This window comes from Haliaeetus leucocephalus, unplaced genomic scaffold (assembly GCF_000737465.1).
Source record: "Haliaeetus leucocephalus isolate CR32 unplaced genomic scaffold, Haliaeetus_leucocephalus-4.0 Scaffold196, whole genome shotgun sequence".
Taxonomy (NCBI): Eukaryota; Metazoa; Chordata; class Aves; order Accipitriformes; family Accipitridae; genus Haliaeetus; species Haliaeetus leucocephalus.
Genome location: NW_010972632.1, coordinates 511195 through 517194, shown reverse-complemented (window position 1 = coordinate 517194; position 6000 = coordinate 511195). Strand labels below are relative to the sequence as shown.

Genomic DNA, 6000 nt, shown 5'->3' with positions numbered 1-6000 from the left:
CCCCCCGGCAGCAGGCACCGGTGCCGCCCGCGGCTCGGCGCCCCCGGCACGGGCTCCCCCTTCGCCCCCGCCGGGCGTCGGAGGCTGCGACCTGCCCCCTCCGGCAGCGGGGAGGGGTTGGTCTCCCGTTCCCTGCATGGTCTCTCCTCCTCCTCCTCTCCCCCCGTTTTCCCCACTGCTCACTCGCACAGCCACCCCCCCCCCAAGCCTTGATTTTGCCCCCTCCCCACCATTTTCCGCGTGTGTCTTTTATTAATCATTAAGCTGCTTTATTAGTTCACCTTCCCGTGCTTTCTCCACCTCCAGGAAGCATTCTCGGAGCTTTTCTATTGCAGAGGTTTTTTTTTTTTTTTTTTAAATGTATTTTTAGGATGATGCTGTGAACACTTCCCCCTCCCCGCCCCATATCTCCTACCCTGGCAGTATCAGAGAAGAGACTGAAGAAGTTGAGCATGTCTGAGATGGATCAGCCTTGCAGGGAGAGAGGGGGGCAGTAGCTGCTCAGAGCAGCCCGAGTGCTTGAAGCAGGATTTGCCGGTATGTATGTGGGTCTGTATTTTATGACAGCTGTAAGTGTGAATTGTTTTCTGTGCGAGATGGGAGGGGAAAGGAAAAAAATACCTGCGAGTCCATTAAATAAATGATCGCTCTAAACCCTGTCCGCATGTGCTGGAGGTGTGTGGGGGGAGAGATCCCCAGCCATCCACCCACACCTAGGGGAAAAAAAAAAAGAGCCCAACCCAAACCCCAGAGAGCCAAGGGTTGTGTTCCCCGGGGGCGGTGGGGGGGCACGTAGTGCAAGCCGGCCGCGTCGCAGGTGGAGCAGCCCCCCCGTGGCGGTGCGTGTGCGCCCGGCTGCGCGCCCCGCGCTGCCCATTGAGCCGAGCGCGGCGGGCAGTGGTGCCGGCAGCACTGCAGAGGGGTGGGCACGGCCCTCGCCAGCCCTCCGGGGGCTGGGCCCGGGGGTGGGCGAAATGCTGTGCGTGCGTGGGGAGGGGGCCGCGGAGGGGGGGGAGCTCGCTTTCTCTGCGCGATTCACATCGCGCCCGCTTTCCCGTCTCGTATGCATGCCTATCCCGGGAATGGTGTAGTCAGCCCGTATCTGAATTATTTATAGACTCGTGCCAGCTGGGTTTTTTTTTAATTTTTTTTTTTTAATTCCGATTGTGTGCACTGTTGGGAAATGCGTTTTGCCTCCCTTTCTTCTCAATATATTAATGTCTTTGTCGGGGAGCGGTTTTTATCCCCTTCAGACCCCTCTAATACAAAATTGATGCTTATTTTTCCCTTCAGGAAGGGGACGCTTTGAGGATAATCATGCTTCACAGAAGAACGGCACCGACCTCCAGTTGCTTTAAACACAACCTCCTCCACTAGGGCTCCAGGAAAAAAAAAAAAAAAAAAAGAATAATTATAAGAATAATCATTAAAAAGGCGAAAGGAATGCTTACACTGGAACCTGCATTTGACGATCTTCACCACTCGCGCTGAGTATCCTCTGAAATGATTCTCTCCGGCTTTTGAATTTGCACCACTTCAAGACGCAAGATTGCCACAAAGCATCCTCTATTTTTTTTACAGCCAAATAGGATTTTTTTTTTTTAAAACTCATTCCCCCAGGTTTGCCCCCGACCCTTATTCTTCTTATGTGGATATGCAAGCAAGAAGAGGAGACTGGACATTCCCAACATGCTCTCTCCCTTGATCTGTTCGTCTAAAGGTTCTGCTTTTACAAACCAAGGTAGGGAAATTCCTGTTTCTGTGATTTTGCTGGCAGCTCATTTTGGTACACGGGTTTGCCGAGGGAAGACCACTCATGGTAGAACAAAAGGTTTAGGGATGCTGCTCTTAGAAGCAGATACAGCAAAAAACGAGGAGGAATCATTCACCAGACATGTTGATTCCCTCTTGGCTTGTCACATAGGACACGAAGAGAAGGCGAGGGAGATGCTTTGAGTTACATACCGCGTTGCGAATTGGGGGAAAGTCCCTTGTGATTTTTTTTTTTTTGGGGGGTGGGCAGGTGGGGTCGGGAGAGACACAGGAGGAGGAACACGGCTTTGGGCAGGGGTGGAAACGACGATAATTCCCATCCATCCATCCATCTGCAAATTGCCTTTCTTTCCACCGGTCCAGTGGCTCCTTGTCATGCTTCGATGTGAAAATAGAGCTCGTTAGGAATAACAGTACATAGGAAACCTGCTTGTTGCCGAGGAGGGTGGTGCATTACTTGAAACCCACGCCGGCCTCTCGGTCGTGAGCGGCCTAACGCGGGGACCGGGGCCGGGGCCCCGGGGGGGGCCGGGGCCGCCCCTGGCACCGCGGCAGGAGCCCGCCCAGCGCCGGGACGAGTGCGCCTGCTTGGGTGGAGGTGAAGGGCTATTTTAAGTCCAGGCACGTCAAGAGACTTAACCTGAACCTACGAGGCGCAGTATTTGGGCAACTTCACGGGTTTTAATTTATTCCCGTCCCCTTGGTGCTGTCAGCGGGCATCGCGGCCCCTCTCTGCTGTCCCCCTCCCCTCCCGCGCCTTGTCCCCCGCCTCCCCACGCAGGCAGCCCCTTCCCCAGCCCCCCTGGGAGGGATGCAAAATGGCTATCGTGCCGCTCGGCTGTAGATACGCGAGAGACACCGGTGCATCCCGACCGTAACGTGACATGTGAGTCTTTTCCGTAAGATGGTGGCAAGACAAAGGGAACGGAGCGCCGGGGGTGGGGGGGGAGGTGTGTGCGGGAGCGCCGGGCACAAGGTGTTGAACCTCTCGGCGTTATTTTAAGCCTCAGCCCGTGCCCGCCGCGCCGCTTCTTCCGCCACGCGTGGGGATGCGCGCCCCCACGCAGGGGGAGAGGCAGGGGCGAGCTGCTGCACCCCCCACACCGGGGCCGACCCCCACCACACTTACCCTCACCCTCAGCCCCCCCTTCCGCTCGTCTCTACAGCAGACCGGAGGCCTGGCAGTGGGCAGGGGGAGGCGATACCGAGCGAGGGGTTCGCCCCCCAGCAGGAGGGAGGGGGGGGGCCCCCCCCCCCCCAGCCCTGCAGCTGGGCGAGCTGGGGGCCGGGGCGGTGGCCCCCAGCCCTTGGGGCACCCGGAGCATCCTGCGGCGGGGGCGCGCCGCTCCCACCCCCTCCCTTGCCTTGTTCCATCCAGCGGCTCTTTCCCACGTTTCTGAGGGGCTGTTGTTAAAAACCAGGAGCGGTTCCCCGTCGAGAGCCACCTTTCCTGCCATATTCTGGCTGTGCTTCTATAAATATCCGAGGCTTCCCAGGGTTTATCCGCGCCTGGATCCTCCCTCCCAGAGCGCTCCCTCCCTCCCGCTCCCTCCGCAAGTGGGAGTAGAAAGTTTACCTGTGCGGGGAGGAGGGTGTGTGGGAGCCTTCCTCCCGTTTTCGGGAGGAATTTCTCAGGCCCTGCAGCTCCCGGCTGCTGCCGGATCCACCTGGGACCCCAGCAGCGCCGGGGTGGGGGGCTGTAGCCCCCGTCCTCGGGTCTCATTTACCCGTGAGAGGCCCTAAAAGCACAAGCCCCGGGGGGGGATGCCAGCAGGGTCCGGTGGGATGCCTGGCAAGGGGAGAGGAGGGCAGATGGTGGCCGAGCCCGGCTCAGCCCCTGCACCTCTGCCCCCCGCCCCGGGTTTTGCAGGCAGGGGGCAAAGTTGCCTTGGGTGTCTGGCAAGGGTGGCAGCCCCCCGCAGCCAGGCTGGGCTGTGTGCTCCCCTGGGGAGCGGTGCCCAGCGCTGCCCGCCCGGTGCCTGCCACCGCCACCATGCCTGCCTGCAGGGCGCTGGGCCCAAACGGGTGCCGCATCCCTGCCGCGGCCCTTCCCAGCCGTGACCTGGGCCGGGTTTGGGGAGAGGTGGAACAGGGTGTATGGGAGTTGAAGAGGGGTCTTGCAGCTTTGGTGCTCATCTGTGGGGGCAGGGGGCATGGGCCCACATCCTCATCCTGCCTTTACCTCCCAGTCTCTCTTGCTGCTACCTTGACCTGGGACTTTTCCTCATCTTCCCTGCCAGCTCCAGCATGGGCAGAAGGAGACGCCCTCTAATATTGCCCTCCCACCATCAAGCACAGCTACCTCAGGCCTTGCAAGCAGTGTAGGGGAAGCAGCTGGTCCCCCTGAGCTGCCCCTTGGGCAGGCCGGGACGGCTGGGTATGCAACACCCCCAGCTCATGGGGCCCCAGTGCTGCCACACTGCCCAAGGCCTTGGGGAGCAGAGCAGGGGCACGGCACCCTGGGGTGTGGGGTGACCTGGTGTGCCCCAACCGCAGCTCTGGAGAGAGCAGCAGTGTGGGTGCAGGGTGCTCTGTAAGAGGGGAGGTGTGGGTATGGGTGATATTCAAGCGCTCACCCACGCTGCCCCAAAGCATCTGTTCTCGTCGCCTCTGCATATCCTGGTTTTCTCTGGTCCCCCACCAGACCAGCTTGTCTCCAAGTCCTGGGTGAGGGTCTCAGAGGGTTGGGACGCGATGGAGCAGGTTGAGGGCGGAGTGGGGAAACAGCGTGGGGAGTGGTGAGACCCGCGTCAGCTTCCTCTTGGCTCTGCCTTTGGTACGCAGGGGCCGATCTCAGCAGGGAAAAGGAAAGAAGTGTGGTCAAAGCTGCTAGCCGCTACTCCTCTTCCCGGGGACCCTGGGCTCTGATCCGGTGACACACACCTGCTGCACCAGCCCAGCTCAGCCTGCGCCAGTCCTGGTGCCTCTTGCGATCCCTTTGTCAGCGAGACCATAGCTGGGCAAAGGAAGGTGTCAGGAGCGGCCCCCAGCCGTCCTGATCTGGGCAGGTTCTCATCAACCTGTGTTGAATGGCTGAGGTTTATGTTGTACCTGTGCATGCAAGAGCACGAAGAGACCATGGAGAGATGGAAAATACAGAGCAGGGGCAAAAATCCCAACCCTCTATCTCCATCTGATAATTTAGGCATTGACTTGTTTTGTCCCCATTTTGGATTACCAGCTGCCCCTGTATAAAACCTCTATCAACCTATGAACCGGGACCCCATCCCCAAATCCTCACCTACAGGGGGAAAAGGTGGCCCTGTGTTTCTGTGTTTCATCTGCTGTTGGAGCTCAGCTGGGGCTGTTTCTTGTGCTTGGTTTGGAAGAGAGCAGGTGGACCTCGTCTCCAGTGCCAAAGCCATTCTGCGCTAGCGCGTGGAGCTGCACTTGGATTCCCACGCTGGACTTGTGTTGCCTAGGCTGGCACCAGGAATCGGTGTCTCTGCAGTACCATGTGGGAGGTCTGGATTTGATTCCCAGTGCTGTTTTCTCATTCCCCCAAGCTGGCAGAGGATGGGGGTGCTGTACAGACAGCACTGCTTGTCTCTGCAATGGGCTTCGTTCCCCGCCTCTGTCTTTTGCTCCTTAGGATGTGCAAAAGCTGCCTGTGAGATAGTCCAGACTGAGGGCTGGTCCCTAGACGTTTAATCTTCTCAGCCGTTAGGGAGGCCACAGCTCTACTCTGCCTGTACTCATCAGCATGGCTTGGTGGGCAGTGGGGAAAGAGAGTTATTTTGCAGCTGGAGAATATGCAGAGGGTTTTTAAAAATTTTTTCTTTTCTTTGTGTAAGCTGCAATTTATCACAAATAAATGGATTAGTTAATAGGAGAGATGGACTAGATGATCTGTTTGGGAGAGATGGCTCCATGTATTGTGATTACCTAATCTACAACGGGATGCTGGTAGTATCCGCTCTGCCTGACATCGGGGCTCTAGGACTGCCCGGCTCTTGCGATTCTGTGATTAGCTTTCTTCGAGATATATTTATACTTGATAGAAAAGCAGGGAGTGATTGGGAGAAACATGGCTGATAAGTTTATCTGCTATTACCCTGATCCGTCCTCCACCCACTCGTCCACAAGAATTCTTTAAACCACAGTGAATCAACTTACTCATTTCGTTGCTTCGCCGCAGTCAGACGGACTAGCTACTGCCCTGGGTGCCTCCCTGCATAAGATGAAATGGCAGTTTGAAGATTGCAGCACTGAAATATGTGGAAGGGG

General features: G+C 57.6%; 1 protein-coding gene across 1 annotated transcript in view; it reads left to right on the top strand.

Annotated features, from left to right (window-relative positions):
- The first annotated feature begins 1404 nt into the window (after positions 1–1404).
- Positions 1405–6000, top strand: part of GRIN2B (glutamate receptor, ionotropic, N-methyl D-aspartate 2B) — a 205203-nt gene continuing 200607 nt past the window's right edge. The window contains exon 1 of the mRNA XM_010565845.1: positions 1405–1741. The gene's annotated coding sequence lies outside the window, so the exon portion shown is untranslated. The remainder of the gene's footprint in view (positions 1742–6000) is intronic.